Source organism: Panthera pardus, unplaced genomic scaffold, assembly GCF_024362965.1.
Source record: "Panthera pardus isolate Hobbes unplaced genomic scaffold, ASM2436296v1 HiC_scaffold_20, whole genome shotgun sequence".
In the NCBI taxonomy this organism is placed as follows: domain Eukaryota; kingdom Metazoa; phylum Chordata; class Mammalia; order Carnivora; family Felidae; genus Panthera; species Panthera pardus.
This window is the reverse complement of record NW_026526766.1, coordinates 41,490,976-41,507,825: the sequence shown is the minus strand read 5'-3', so window position 1 is coordinate 41,507,825 and position 16,850 is coordinate 41,490,976. Positions and strand designations below refer to the sequence as shown.

The window sequence follows — 16,850 nt, the reverse complement described above, 5'->3', positions numbered from 1 at the left end:
TTTCTATTATGTAGACTAGAAATGATAATATCTGACTTTGATCTCATAGGGATGCTTCAATCCATTAAAGTCATTAAAGCACTTTAAGGTATAAGGCACTAGATATAAGGCATCTTCATTATTGTTATCATTACTGTTATTGCATTACGGTGCCATATACAAAGGGGGGCTTTTTTAATGCTAGAGTGTCAGAATGAGCTCTATGGATTTAGTAGTTGGCAGGGGACATTAAGAGGTCAGGTTACCTGTCTTGCTACTCCTGAGGCCAGTTTCTGTTCCTCACTGCCTCTGTTAGTTTGTAAGCAAAAAGCAAACTATATTATTTGCTTGAAAATTGAAAAAGAAAATTGAGGGAAATGGGAGATGGCTGTAGTCTACCTTGAATTATTTTTCCTAGGAGCTGCTGTTGGTATGGAGCTTCCCAGAGTGTATACTCTGTTGGTTCCCTTTCTGTGGCTTGCATATTCAAGAGTTTTAAAGGGGGTCGTGGGCTTTTTGATGCATCCTCATTTACAACTTTCATTCTGTTGTTTTTGTTTGTTTGTTTGTTTGTTTTAGAATACCATTTCTCTAAGGAAGAAGAAAGGTTGAGGGTAGGGTGGTTAAAGATCTTTGAATGTTTTTGAGTAGTGTTTAAAGGCATTTTTTACAAGATGATTATGTTTCCTAGATCAGCCCCTTCTGGCATTTTGTCTTGAATTCTTCCTCACACCTCATATAATATTCCAGAAGGAGATGCACTTCCATATGGCCTTGGCTGGCACCAACTTGATGATGTCCTTCAGAAAATAGAAGATCAACTCTCCTCTCCCAGAGTGAAGTTTGCTTCCTGGAGTGCAGGTTCTTTGGATCTTAAGGTGTTACTTTTCTAAAATAATCTACCCTGTCCTTTGTCTTAATTTTATGAAACTAATGAGGGTGACTATATTGATTCTTCTTGGTTAAGAGATTTTGCTACTTTCTATGTTTATTCTTTTTAATTTTTGATACATACTCTTGAGGACAATGATGTATTTTGCTTCTACTACCTTGTTTCTGGACTGAATATTCTTGTGCAACGTACGCATGTAACTTGATGACATGTCCAGTTTGTAAAGCACTTGTTCTTCAAATATAGTGCTTTGTAGCTAGATGAAGCATAAGAGAGCTAAGTGCTGTGGTGTTAAATACAAGGTAATTCTGTTCATCAAAAAAAGCTTTACAAGGGAGCCTACAGAAACAACTGCAAGTACTAAAGAATTAAGAAGTGCTGAAATAAATATGGATGGGTCAAAACAATTCATCGTTTATTTGGTTTTCTAACTTTTCTTCATTTACTAGAATCCTAAAGTTACAAAGCATATTGCTTTTAAATATGAGTAGAGTGATAGGCTTTTCCAAGTCTCCTCTGTCCCCCAAGTATTTAGTGTGTAACAGTGGAATTTCTGGTATTGATTTGTTTGTATGGAAAATCTTAATGAGATCATAGTTTTGTATTTAAAGAATCACTTTTGGGGACCAGGAGTAAGAATACAATTACATGAAATTGGGATTGTTGTGGAAAATGAGGGACATGTGGTATAATACTAGTTTTTCAGAATCAACAGTAAAATAAGTGAAATTCCTTTTAAACTGAAGCTAGCTATTGCTACCTCTATACCTGAAATATTTTCTTCTTCTTTATCTATTTATACCCACATGTGAAAATTCTTAGGTGTGGATCATGGCTGACAAAACTTTTATGTTCAATATTACCTATTTTTTTAAAGAGATATGCAGCACCCATTATTTTTCCTTTAGCTGTTTCCTTCCTTCCCAAATTTCGTATCATAATTTCATCTTCCATCCGACTCTAAATAGAATTTAAAGTAATTTGCTATGCCACCTTTTCCTTTGTGGTTAAATACACCTCCTAGGGAGTTCACAAATGACCTAAATGGACTAATGTGATTTTTATATATTTCCTGAGTAGTCAAACTGGGTCATCCTTGGAGATGCCCCAGAACTGGTGGGGCTGTAGGAGTGGATGGGCATGAAGCAGATAGTTCTGTGGTTATCAGGGATTCCCTAGTATTCATATGCCTATAGTTGATAGCCAGGGTTGGGTTCATCTTGATATGTACTGTTACTCAACCATTTTTTCCACTATTAGGGCCTAAGGAGCCTTTTTAGACATTGTGTCCTAATCTTTGTCCTCTCCCCACTCCCACTACTCATAAAATCCTAATGAATATGATTTTGTTGGGTAGGGTAGAACTCTGGAGGACCATAAACTACTGCAATATCTATAATATTTTTCTTCTGTTGAGAATGCATGATTTAGGACCACAACTTGGATGTACATTTTTTTCCTCCTTTATTGAGATATAATTGACTTATATAATTTTAAGGTGTACAATGTACTAATTTATTACAGGTATATATTGAGAAATGAATACCACAGTAAGGTTAAACAGATAATTAGCTTTGTGTATATGTGTGTGTGTGTGTGTGTGTGTAGAATGTACAGATTATTTAACAACTTGGCTATTTATATTCTAGCCAATGGTGAGTACGTTTTTGGAGACTCAGTAGTGAGTACAGCTATGGTAGTTTGGTGGTAATTACTAGTCACCTTGAGAGGTTACATTCAATTTGTCTTTTCAGCCTTAGTTTTAATATGAAGATGAGTACTTGGTGGTATGCGTAGATAGGCTTTGTTAGGACATTCTCCTGTCCTGCCTTCCCCCCATTTACACATTTTTCTTGTTATAAAAGTAGTACATTTTCATTGCAAATGAAATTCAGAAGATACTTAGCTCATAGAATTTCTTCAAAAATGGAGCTGTTTTATTATGGTTTTGTACTTCTAGTTTTATATGTGATTATGGAATGCTTTCACAGATTTAAAAATGGAACAGTAAAACTGAATTATGTATAAATATCATGGTTAAGAATGGTTGTTCTCCTGATGATTTGTTTTCAAGCTGTGTTTATTAGTATTTGATTCACATTGATACTGGTAATTCCTTTTCAGTTTGAAACCATACTTACATTCTATCAAAATGATAGGGTTTCAGAGGAAAAAAATTAGGAAAAAATCTATCTGATGGTTTTTCTGGCCCTGAAGTCTTAGAAATAACTATATTTTTCCATTGAAATCCTTTTTAACATCTATACAGAAAACACACCCTGAGTAAAATAAGCTTCAGGTGTGGTCCTTGACTTCTCTCTGAAAAAAAAAAAAAACCTTTTCATAACCAAGTACAAAATAATATTAAAGGCAGTTAACTAAATAAGTCTTAATTCCAACTAAGATTCTTGCATGAAAATTACATCTTCTGTATTATTGAAGTGTGAGATTATAGCCAGCTGTGGTAACCTATAATCCATTTCTCTACATTGCTTTTTGGTGTGAACTGAAAACTATTATCATGAAGTGAAGTCTTATAACCCATTTTAGTTGATTCAGTTTCCTGGAATTTATCACTAATATAATCAGAACACATTCCCTTAGGAATTTGTGTTTATACCAAAAACATACACTCCGACCCTGGAATATTTTTCTTCTTCCCCCCATTCAAATGAAAGATAAATAGTATTTTTTTAAAAAAGGTATATTTGTTACATCTGTAAGTGTAAGTAAAACCAATAGATACATTAAAGATTCTGATTATGATAAAATTCATTGATAGATTTGGCTTCAGTTGCATATTAAATTAGCAGATGTCACATACTGGGCAATTAGAAATGCTATTCATTCTCGGGTAGGAATACTAACTTGAAAATTTCAGATGACTTTTGTGCAAAATAATGGCAGAATAATGCCCCCCTGCCCCCACCACCATGTCCAACTGTTAAGAAATTGTGAATGTTACCTGCAAGGGACTTTGCAGTTAAAGGGTTAAAGACCTTGAGATAGGGATTGCATCCTGGATTACCCTGGTGGACGCAGTCATCACATGAATCATTAAAAGAGTCTTAACTTGCTGTGGTCAGAGATGTAGAGGTGACTATACAGGAATGGCCAGATAGATACATTGCTGGCTTTGAAGATGGGGGAAGGAGGCCTCCCTGAGCTCAAGGAATGAAGTACCCTGGAGCCTCCAGAAAGGAATGAAACCCTACTAGCATTTTTATTTTAGTCCATGGAGTCTTGTGTTGGGCTACTGACCAACAGAATTGTAAAAAAGTAAGTTTTTGTTTTTTAAGTCACTATAAAGTAGTGGTAATTTATTATGACCACCATCGAAAACTATCATTCCAATCTTTATGCTTATAATTTATTGAATAAAATTATTACTGAAATCTGAAAACTGTGAAGGAACAAAAGCTATTTGGTAACATGGATAATACTGACCAATTTGTAGGACTTCCTTATATATGGATTGGTACAATTCCAATTCATTTTGCTTTTTTTTTTTTTTTTTTCTTTGAGAGAGCATGTGCGTGTGTGAGCTGGGGAGGGGCAGGGAGAGAGAGAGAGAGAAAGAGAGAGAGAAAATCTGAAGCAGGCTCCCCATCCAGGGCAGAGCCCAACAAACTACATGGGGCTTGGTCTCATGACTCTGAGATCATGACCTGAGCCAACGAGTCCTACACTTAACCAACTGAGCAAACCAGGTGCCACAGTTCATTTTGCTCTTAAATAACAATGAATTGTTTGTCTTTGCAACTGTTATTTTTTTTCTAGTGCTATAATTGTATGAGGACATACAGTAGACATTCAGTAGATGTTCAGAACAGTAAAATTACATGGTCAAAATTTGCATTAGTTGTTAACGTTGGAGTTTGAGAAAGGGGCTTGAAGAAAACTAGGAATATAAATGCTTGTGTTAGGTTTGAAGAAATGTCTCCAGGCTTTTGATAAATGCACTTCACATTTCTGTCTCGTTTGACAATTGTCAAGGAATTATTTAAGGGCTTATTGGAGTCAAATCCCAGGGTATACCAGGGTTCATTTCTGTCTTGATAAACGGGCCCCAGTGGTAGCCAGGTTACAGTGGCTGTGAGGAGCCTTAATCTTTCAGATAATGGTTTTTTATTAAATTAGTTGTAAAATGACAAGTTTTAAGATATAGCAAGAGATTTAAGATCAACATAAATACATACAATAAAACAGGTAAACCTACATACTTTTATTTATTTATTTTTTAATATTTTGAGAGAGAACAAGCATGAGCTGATGAGGGGCAAACAGAGAGAAGGAGAGAGAGAGAATCCCAAGCAAGCTCTTGCTGTCAGTGCAGAGCCCAATGTGGGGGCATGAACTCATGAACTATGAGATCACAGCTTGAGCTGAAATCAAGAGACGCTTAACTGACTGAACCACCCAGGCACCCCGACCTACATACTTCTTAATTGCTTTTAAGCTGCTTCTCTGCTTTCACTGGCTAATACGTTAGGATATTCAGTCAGCAATATTTGTTGTAGCTGCACTGGGAATATAGGTTTGCCATGATAGTGCTTGTTGACCCATAGGGAAGTTAGACCTTAAATAATTACAAGTGCTGAGAATAAGGACAGGGTGCTATAGGAAGAGATAATAACCTACTCTAGTCCAGGTAAAGAAACCGTCTCTGAGGGCATCTCTGCAGGTTCAGGAAGGAGAAAAGGAAAGGGATTAAAGCAATGAGAGAATGCTGGGGCACACAGAAAATCTGGGTCATTGTGAAGGGTCAAAAGATAGAGATGCATAGGTTGGCAGATGTCAGATCTTGTAGGGTCCTGTTAAAGGATTTTGGAAAAATCAGCTATAATTTGGAGGAGAATGGTTTGGATGGGAGAAAAAGTAAATTCAAGAGAAGCTGAGGTTGGAGTCTATTTAAACTATCAAAAGATGTAGTCTGTTCTAGGGTGGTAGACATGGGGATGGAGAATAGATGGATCCAGAGATTATTTAGGAGATAAACTAGAAGCCATTTGGAGATTGCATGTGAGTTTTCAGAGGGGGTGGGAGAGATTGTCATGGAACTAAAATAATCCTGCCAACAAAAAGGACACCTTATTGACTTACAAGAGAGAGAAAGAACACAATTTATTATTGAGTAGACATTAACAGATTTACATGCATGTAGGATAACACAAAGTGACTATAAAGTTGGGACAAAATCTCACAGTTTGTATACATCAAAGCAGAACAAAGTACATCACTGTCTCATCTTCTCGAGAGAAAAGGAGCTTCTCCTTGTGAGAGTGTTCTGTACATGTCGTGAGAAACAGTTGAGCTAATTCTAGTGGTTTGTTTTTACATATTGAGGTGATCTGGCATGTGACCTTGGAGATATCTCTGCAATGAAAACTGGAGAGTGGACTTAATCCCTAGAGATTTACCTCTGTTCTAACGGTTAATGTAAAGACTGAGATTCACTATAGCTCCAAGAAAATGCTCTTAAGAAAATGGGAAAAGATAAAATAGTCCATCCCTTTGGACTTTGTAAATGGAAAAAAATTATTTTCCAAGGACTCAGTGGTCAGTGGTGGTATTTAATAAGCTCAATTCTGGAGAAGGAGCAAATTTGAGGAGTCCTAGGGCAGCCCTTGTGGAAGTTCCTTTTGAAGTTCCTGTTAGGCATTCTCTTGGAAATGACAGGTAGACAGTTGAGTACGTTTGCAGTGTAGAAGAGCAGTCTAAGCTGAAGGTAGGGATTTTGGTGGCCATCAAAGTTCAGTTGATAACTTAAGCCTGGGAGTACACTGGATTGCCTAGAGAAATGGGAGGTTGGGTGAGGAAGAAAAGAGGAAGTCCTGTCTTTTCTTGTATAATCATGGAGTTAACATAAGTAGATTACCCTAAAAGATTACCTCTGAAGACCTAATCGTAGCAATGGCCAACATTCTCATTTTTTGTTTACTTTTTCTAGGGAATGTAGCTGAAAATTTAGGTCACACGCTGTTATAACCTAGAATTTTGCTCTTATTTTTACTTATTTTTGAGAGAGAGAGAGAGAGAGAGAGAAAGAGAGAGTGAGTGCAAGCAGGGGAAGGGCAGAGAGAGCAGGCAGAGGACCTGAAGTGGGCACTGTGCTGATAGGAGAGAGCCTGATATGAGGCTTGAACTCACGAACTGTGAGATCATGACCTGAGCTGAAGTCAGATGTTTAACTGACTGAACCACCCAGGCATCCCTAGAATTCTGCCTTTTTATACACTGTACATTCTCTTCCAGTTTCTTAGGTCTCCTCTTTACTCCTTTTCCTGCGCCCCTGTATATTCTGAACCACCCTCTCCTTTTGGGCCAGTGTGCTTTTGCATGCTGTCTTTGTCTCTCTTTTTGAACTGTTGCTTATTTGGAAATGTTTTCAGTTTCCACATGTAACTTTTAGATGTTTATTCCCTTTCACGGAGTGAGGTATACTTTTACTGTTCATTCATTGGGTCTGGTATGTGCCAGGTCTTGAGGCCACAGCACAGATCTTTGCTCTCTCATGAGGGTGGGTGAAATGAAGAGAATGGCTTTTGTGCAGATGGAAATAGGATGAAGGGAGAACTTGTCTTGTTGGGAAGACATACAGCTGATCCTTGAATAACGTGGTTTGGACCTTGCAGGTTCACTTACATGCACATTTGTTTTGATAAATCAGTGTTGTGAATGTATTTTTTCTTATGATTTTCTTAATAACATTTTCTTTTCTCTAGCTTAGTAATATTTTCTTTATTGTAAGGATACAGTATTTAATACATATAACATACAAAATATGTGTTGACTTTTTATGTTATTGGGAAGGCTTCTGGTCAATAGTAGTGTAGTTTGGGAAGAGTCAGAATTTATACACAGATTTTCTACTGCAAGGAGAGTGGAGCAGTCGGCATCTATAACCCCCACATTGTTCAAGGGTAGACTGTATGTGACGATGGAACCCAAGTGCTTCTTGGGTAGATGCATTTAATAATGCTCTCAGTGAAGTAGTTGTTGCATATTGAAAAAGAGTGGTTTTTTTTTTTTTTTTGGTACCTGTAATGGAAGGCAAATTGGAAAATGAAATACAGGGGAAAATATTCTCCTATTAATATTTGCAAAAATATTTTGATCTAGACTAAAATAGAGACCATTTTTGCCCATTTATCTTATTGGACAGCTCGGTTTGTAAGTATGTTGTGTTGGGGGCAACTTTCCTGAATAGCATATTGGTAAATCCTGTACTCGTTGGAAAAGGCAGTGGTTCCTTATTGAGAGATACTTTTGCCACCTGGGGTTTGGCAAATAGAAAAACAGGTGGAGGTGGCATTCAGGGACATGTTTTTATTTTATGAAGGGTAGTGGCTGTGAACTGAAATACAAACACAAACAAGAGTGGGCAGTGATGACTTAGACAAAGATTTTTACCAACTGTCAGCATGAGATATTCAGTAGACTAACTGTTTTAATGGATTTATCTTAGACAGTTTTTCTGCTATGAAAGTGTCGGTTAATAATTCACCCTTCCTTAGAGGCTGAGGAAGCAATCACATGCTGTAAGCCGGCACTTTGGGGCCTGTCGTTTTGCTGGAGCTCATCTTGGCCGGAGCGCTGTGCCTTGTTGGTTGTGACGCAAGTGCCAAGTGTCTGCACTTTGACAAATGGAGGCTTGGGAGATCTAAATAAGGGACGGTTAGAGTGATTCACTTCAAGTGGCATCTGGAGTAATGGATTACTGTAACTATTCATCTCCACATCGAGAAGAATAGAGCTATATATATTTTCCAAAAAGTTTATTTTGAAGTAGGGTGGTGTTCTATATGGGGGAGAGTGTGGTAGTGGGAAGACATTATTTTCTATGGAATATTTGTGAAGCTTTAGAGAAGGGGCAAACTGGATTTACTGATTGATACCTTGGATATGTTTTTATTGTCTAGCTAAGTATTGGATGCAGATGTACCTGTAAGACTTACCCTTTGGCAGTGTGAATGTTAAGGTTAGAAACTTTGAGCCTATTACCCATACGAATTGTCACACAATTCGTTTTGATGCAATAGTGAACATAACTCCACTGCAGATTTAAGTAGTATTTATGTGAATTTTATTTCCCTATTTAGTCACTGAATCATATTGTGGTGTTGGCATGGTAAGTTTTGTAATTTGCTTTCTTGTGTGAAGAGTGCTTTTCTTCTACCGAATGTTCACTTCTGCATACTTTTTTAGTTAGGCATTATGTCATTACAAAGATTTACAGTTATTTAATAATGATTTATTGTAGTAATTTATTCTGCCAGCTGTGGTACATTTTCAGTGGAATTTGTAAATCAGATTTATATAGAAATTTACCAGGACATGCATTTCAGGATTTAATAAAACATACTCTTAAAATCTTTCCAAGTAGGTACTTTTATGCTAACACATTTGGGTTTAAGCTTTACTTTAACAACCTCTGTTAATGTTCAAACTCTGCTGTGTCTGTCCCACAACCATTGAAAGAGGAGTCTGTGAGATCTGTTAAAATAAAGTACATAGTTTCAGATCATCCACTTTGTTTCCTGACCATTAGTGTCATATAATATTTGACCTGGGGTGTTCATGATGTTAAGGGACAAGGAAACTTCCTGACATTAGGCTCTCTGCAGTTCCATACATTTTAATCACGATTACAATGTATATGCGGAATCATAACAGAGAGTGGATCTAGTAGGTTATGTTCACGTCGAAGTGTTCAGTGTCAGATTTTCTCCCCCTGTTTCAGAGCTCACTGGCCACTGACCATGTGGAAGACATTTAGCTTTGGCAGACTTGCCAGCTCACACTCCTCCTGCAACGTCTTTGTTATGGTTCAGATATGGCAAGATATTAGGCTTTCTTTTTTCTTTCTCTTTTTAAAAAAGATCGTTGAGACTTTGTTTGTTTACTTGATGGTATGGATGTGTTTCGAGAAGGATAGGAAAGAAGGAAAGTGTACAGATTACTTTATGACTTGTAATTTTTTTCAACCTGGTGATTTGAGAGGCTGTCTTTGAAATGCATGATTGCCAAGTAATTTGTAAAAATGACTTGTTCTCTGAGACTACATGAGAATTTTAGTTCTAAGATGAAACTGCTAATTCACAGCTTCAGTCAGCTGGTTATTTTGTCTCCAGCAGCATGAAACATCTCATTTGACTTACTGCTGCCCCCCAAACACATTGACTTCATCGATCAGTTGTTTTAATATTGTGAAGACACAGTCTTTAATGTGCCTGGAAGCTGCAATTTCAGGTGATACTTAATTGTATTTAAAGCAGTACACTTGGCACTATCTGTCTAAGATGGAAGTGCATTCATTTGAAAACACCGCACCCTCCTATTTTTCCTAGTAGTTTGTATTTGTTTATCACGTTCAGGCATGAGTTAAACAGAATGTAACAAAACAAAAAGAGCCAAAACAACTTAACCTCTGAAATGTTAATTCCTTTCCATTTAGGGTTTTTGTTTGTTTTTTGTTTTATTGTGGTGTGTTTTTTTTCCCCCAACAAAATGTGACAAAATAAAAAGTTTGTCATCTGTTGTCTTATTTCTTAAAAGATCTAATTTTTAAAAATTCTTAGAAATACCACACAGCAGTTAATAACTTGTTTTCATATAGACATGTGTCATAGTACATTAAAATTAGATCTTTTAGTGATCTCCTCAGACTAGAAACAATCTTAACATAAATTCATTAAAAAAATATATAGGTATACACACATACATACTATGGTGCTTGGGAGTTACTCTTGATTGAGTTAATATTTCTAGAAAAATTGTTATGATTTTTCTGTGATTACTTGTATGCTGTCTGGACAAATGACTCCTTAGTATTTAATATTTATTTATCTTCATTTTGAGAAAAATAAATCTGCAGTACAAGGAAAACTAAGAGATAGGGGGATGTCTGGAAAGAGAACAGAAATGGACTTTCCTTGAGAGATTTCATTGCTGATCTCTTAGATGTGCTGCATTTTCCTTGAAGGCATTTGCCACTTTTATGCTAAAGAGACCTCAGAGGAAGATTGAGCTCTGCTCTTTCTCACAGAGCACTGCAGTGCTCACAATGTACTAGGTATCTTTACCAAGTTTAAATGCAAAGGGAAAGAATATTTTACCAGTGAGTTCATAGTTCTGGATTTAGTTTTGACCTTATCGGTGTTTTAAACTTTTTCTTTTGGGGTTACCTGAGAAAACTTTAAAAATGATAACAAATTGGAACTTAAGAAGGCTCATAGTTCAGGGATGGCAAATATGTTTCATCTTGTGTGTGAATTTTGACTGACTGGAGGGGAGTGCTTTGAGAGGGTGAGGTGGGTGAGGGGGATAAAAATGTTTTGTCCTCAATTAGCAATGCTTGCCATAGCTACTGGGTTAACAGTCAATGGAATCGTGGCCTGAATTTCACTCCCTAATATATAAACCCCTGAAAGTTACTGTAATTCTTCATTTATTCATCATGTGTTCATACATTCAACCAATCTTAAACATCCCTGAATATAAGGCAGTGTGCCAAACATGGTAAGAATGTAGAAGTGGAACAGATGTGAATTTAAGTCTTAATGGGTGGGAGCCTTACTTGTTCATTAACAAAAATGTGAAATGTGGTAGGCAGCAATTTTGGAGAGACTATTATGGTCCAAATCAGAAATAGTTCTAAGCAAGAGGGGTATTCAGTTGCAGAAATCTGGCAGTTTCTAAAGCTTCTTTGAGAGATAACTTATATTTACTGATTAGGTATGCTGGCATTCTGGAGGGATACCCATGCCCATTTGTCATGGATAGATGATTGCCTTATCAAATGTATAGCCTCTATGTGACATTTTGATAGTGAAAGGCAAATGTAGAGGTGCTATAAGGGAAATATCAGTCTGTAGGTGAGTGGTGACACCATATGCTGTTGGATGAGATGCGAACCAGAAATACATGGTAGAATCAAGGATAGAGCATAATTTTAGTGTTTACGCATTTAATAACTTCCAAATATCTTTAGGTAGAAATATTTTAACTCTATAGTACATATATGTGCAAAATACCAAATTATATATAATGCATAGATTAAGTATTAGTCTTAGGAGGTCCCTCCACCATTTTTTAACTGGAAGTCTTCAAATTATCTGACTCCTTCTTTTCTCTGAAAGTTGAAATTTATTAAGCATCGATTTTAAGATTTTTTAAAAAACAAAACAACTAAATTGTGTTTTTGTTTCTCACTGTCACTCAGTTTAGGTCTTCATATTCTGTGATGTGCTGACCATTTTCTTTTAGTGTTCCACTATAGGGTCAAGTGTAGTGTAAACAGATACAAAACCTACAAACTTTCTTGCCCTTGGAACTTACATTCTTGAATACAACACAAATCTCCTGATTGAATTATCTCAGCCTCTGAACTTTCTCTTTTCTGATACCTCTTGCATACTGTTCTTAGACAAAAGAAAACTTCTATTATTTAACTTTTCTGTTCAGGAACGTAAAGCCTCAATTTCAAGGCCTCTGTAGCATGCCTGTGTATTTTCTTTCTAAACTCCTCACTTTCTAACATTCTTCATCTACCTAAGGAATGGTGCTTTTTTTTTTTTTTTTAGTTTATTTAAATAAATAGATAAATAAATAAATAAATAAATAAATAAATAAATAAATAAATAAATAAATAAATAAGTGAGTGAGTGAGTGAGTGAACAGAGCAGGGCCAGATAGAGTGGGAGAGAGAAAGAATCCTAAACAGTTTCCCTTCTGCCGGCACAGAGCCAGATGCGGGGCTTGAACTCATGAACCGTGAGATCATCACCTGAGCTGAAATCAAGACTTGGACGCTTAACCGATTGAGCCCCCCAGCCGCCCCAAACAGTACTTTCTTACCCTTACTTTTATTCATGCTTCTCTACTAATTTGGAATGTTCTGTTTGACTTTTGATATTCTCCTTAGCCCAAGAAACTCAACTCCTATCCTTTGCTTGATCAAATTATGCTCTTGGAAGCATTGTAGCCAATAACACAAATACTGATTTGTGGCACTTCTGCTTTGGTAAGAGAGAGCAGTTATTTATGTTTTATAAATACTCATCGGCTTCTGTGTGATCTTACCAACTACACTATAAGTCAGGTGAAATTAAAAGACTTTTGTCTTCCATATTAAAACCTTAAAAATATTAGCACAGTTGAGAACCAGGAAAAGCAGTGCTTTTGAGTATCCTGAAGAGATGCAACAATGCATTCAAGCTTAGATATCAAACTTCTAAGAAAGTCATTTCCCCTACATTTTGCTTAGAATTTGAAAATGCTAAAACCATTTTTTGTTTTCTTAATTGCTAATACATAAAAATTGCCAGAAGTGAGAAAAGAGTACATAAGTGTGTACAGAGAAATAGATCTCCCATTCCTACTCAGAAGTAATTTCTATTTACCAGATTTTTAAAAGTATTTCCAGGGGCATCTGGGTGGCTCAGTTGGTTAAGCATCTGACTTTGATCTTATGGTTCTTGGGTTTGAGCACCACATCCAGCTCTTTGCTTACAGCTCAGAGCCAGGAGCCTGCTTTGGATTCTGTGTCTGTCTCTCTGTTCTTCCCCCACTCGTGTTCTGTCTCTCTTTGTGTCTCAAAAATAAATAAAACATGAAAAAATAAAGGTATTTTCAGAAATAGCTTAGTCTAAATATAGAAGTATTTATTACCCCTTCCTTAAGTTTTCTCTTTTTTTGTAATGTTTATTTATTTTGAGAGAGAGAGAGTGTGAGTAGGGGAGGCATTGAGAGAGAAGAGAGAGGGAATCCCAAGCAGGCTCTATGGTGTCAGTGCAGAGCCCCACAGAGGGCTCAAACTCATGAATGGCAAGATCATGATCTGAGCTGAAATCAAGAGTTGGACACTTGGGACACCTGTGTGGCTCAGTCGGTTGAGTGGCTCTTGGTTTTGGCTCAGGCCATGGTCTCATAGTTTGTGGGTTTGAGCCCCAGGTCAGGCTTTGTGCTAAGTGTGGAGCCTATTTGGGATTCTGTCTCTGCCCCTCCCCTGTTCACCCTCCGTGTCTCTCAAAATAAATAAAATAAAATAAACTTAAAAAAGAGTTGGACACTTAACTGACTGAGCCACCCAGGTGGCCCTTCTCTTTTCTACTTTTAATATGAGTGGGAGTTTACCATATTTACTATTTTGTGTCTGGTCTCTTGTGATTTATTTGGAGATGTTCCTCATCAATACTCATAGCTTTATATCATTTTTGTTGACAGCAGCTTAATATTCCTTTGAGAGGTTCATGGTAAAATCAGACAGCAAATTCTAGAAGTGTGAAAAAGGCAGATATTGAGATATAAGAAGTAATTATAGCTAACTACAAAAGGACAAAATGATAAATTTTTAAATTAAAAAATAGAGTATTTCCAGAGATTCTTTTTTTTCCTCCAAGAGTAAACAGAGACCCATAAGCCCTTAGAAGCCCTGAAGGTACCACTACATTTTAATTTGATGTTCAAAATGAAAAATTTTAATTATCAAGAATTACCCTATTTAAAAAAACAAGGTATATATACAACACCTTTTAAGAAAATTCTTAACCTAAAATTGCAGAAACTTTAGAAGGCATTGCAGGACATTGGGATGTGCACATATTTTGAACTCAGACCAAATTGGTTTTGAATCCCCACTTTGACACTTAATATGAGACCTTAGCCAAGTGACTTAACTCTCTTAGCTTCAATTTCCTTATTGGTAAAATGAAAATAATAATACCTATCTCATAGGACCTGTGCAGAACAAATGAAAAAGTAGTTTATTCTCTTCTTGGCACACAACAGGTGCTCAGTAAATGTATGGTAACATCCCCCAGCCTCCTTGTCTATCCAGAACTATTAATTTCTTAAGGGCTCTGGATGCTGAGATCTTACTGTAATTGTATCTTTTGTAATATTCATCACAATGTGTTGTACATACTAAGCATTTCAAATTTCTGCACTGATTTATTTCCTCTCACTGTTTAGCGTCTGGTTTGGTTTTTTTCATACTCTGCACCCAAATCCCCAAATCTCTAGAAAGAAGTACAAAGACACATACATGATCACATGTACCATATGAAGATGCCCAATAGGCAGATGTCAGAATCTCAACCAGTGGTGTGCTTGTAAATGTTTAAAAATGGTTTATGGGGCAGGGGAGCTTGGATTTGTAGCATTTGCTGATTGCTGTGGTATAAATATTCCCACCATGGCCGATTTCAAGTTACCAGGGTGAAGTCAACTGACTTGTAAAATTCCTGAAAGTTTAATAGTCTGTTCTTACAAGTCAGTGGAGCAGCTGTCACATGCTGCTAGATTTCTGGACCACTGCTTTGAACTCTGATGTAAAAGCAGTTAGGGAAGCCCAGGGCTCAAAAAATGGTCCATGCTGTACCACCATCATTTTTTTTCCCTCTTCCTTGTTTATATAGTAAAGGAGTAGGAGTAGATCAGTTCTCTAAACATTTTTGGCACAGCATTTCAGTTCTGTGACGGTATCTCAGACTACAGAGGCCAAGGGTCCCAAGCTTTGTGCTTTTTTTGTCCTACATATTTAGTGTGAATTTCTTTTTTTTAAAGGTCTCTACTGGTTAAAAGTGTTTGAGTTTGAGAACCACTGGTACTTAATAGCTCTCACAAAGCCTGTGTCTGTAATTGTAGCAGAGGCTCTAATACAGTGACAGGTAATGGGTTTACTCACTGTATAATGTAAACATATATGTATGCATATATATAATATATATGTATACTATTTATACATAATATATATATTATATCATATATTATAATATATATGTTAAACATATAATATATATGTATACTATTATATATATGTATATATGTATATGTATATTATATACATATCTATTATATATTATTCTATATATACTATACTATATATACTATATATTATGTTATACTATATTATATACATATCTATTATATATGTATAATATATACTATTATATATGTATCTACTGTAATATATATGTATACTAATATGTATACTATTATATACATGTATATGTATATACACTTGTGTATATATGTGTGTGTGTATATATATATTTAAGGCTTAGTGAAATGCAAAAGGGAACTTAATGAATTTGTGTTGTTTTTATAAGAGGTAAACAGAAAACAGTTTTGGTACCTTTAAAAAAAGGTATGACTTTCACTTATGTGTGAATGAATTCTCCATATAGATATGTCAGGTTAATGAGGTGTAACTTATAGCCAGGATTTACAACCTCAGATGGCCTTAATGGCCACGCAAATAATGGAATTGAGGTAAACAGTTGGGGTCTAATGTAAAGAGTGGTGAAGACTCTGCTCGTCTGTGAATACATGCTGAAGAGAGTAGCTTCTGCTCCACTGCAGCAGAATGTTGTAATGAAGGGACACAGGTTTCCGTTGTTGTATCTTTAGTTCCCTGAAACTCCACCCTTTGCTTATTCCCATTCCATCCCCAGCAGCTGGAAAGCCAGACTTTAATTTAAAACTTCTTGATTTTTTTTACATGTTGGCCAGTAATTAAGCACACATACATGCATATGCATACACACTCATGTAGGAAGCCAAGCAAAACAAACTAGGCCTCGGGGCCAAACTTGGCCTGTGGGCTTATAGTTTGAAATCTCTTTATGCACATATGTATATGCAGCAACTAATATTTATTGAATGCTTATGTTCTAGGCACTCAGCTAAACTTTTTGCGCTAATCGAAATATGTAATATTCACAATAATTAGGTGAACTATTATTTTTTTTATACTTGAGGAATTTTGGCACTTTGAGAGGCTAAGTAACTTGCCAAGATCACATATTTTTTAAAAGGTTCCACAGGTATTCAACGTCAAGTAATCTGACTGTAGAACTTTGGGACTTAACCACTGGGCAAAACTGACTCCATAGATGGCTCTCTTTCCTACATATGCTATCAGCACGCACACAAAACATAAATAACTGAATGTAAAGGCTAAGTAGAGATTATT

General features: G+C 36.2%; 1 protein-coding gene and 1 long non-coding RNA gene across 13 annotated transcripts in view; one reads left to right on the top strand and one right to left on the bottom strand.

Moving 5' to 3' along the window:
- BNC2 (basonuclin 2) overlaps positions 1-16,850 on the top strand; it is a 436,316-nt gene that overhangs the window by 108,685 nt on the left and 310,781 nt on the right. The gene's annotated exons all lie outside the window — the stretch shown is intronic.
- Positions 1-16,850, bottom strand: part of LOC109247076 (uncharacterized) — a 42,028-nt gene that overhangs the window by 10,205 nt on the left and 14,973 nt on the right. The window contains exon 3 of one of the 2 annotated variants that reach the window (XR_008424203.1): positions 6,177-6,663. The exons of the other annotated variant lie outside the window; for it this stretch is intronic. This is a non-coding gene — a long non-coding RNA (uncharacterized LOC109247076). Of the gene's footprint in view, positions 1-6,176; positions 6,664-16,850 lie in introns of those variants that run through there. 2 annotated transcript variants of the gene reach the window in all.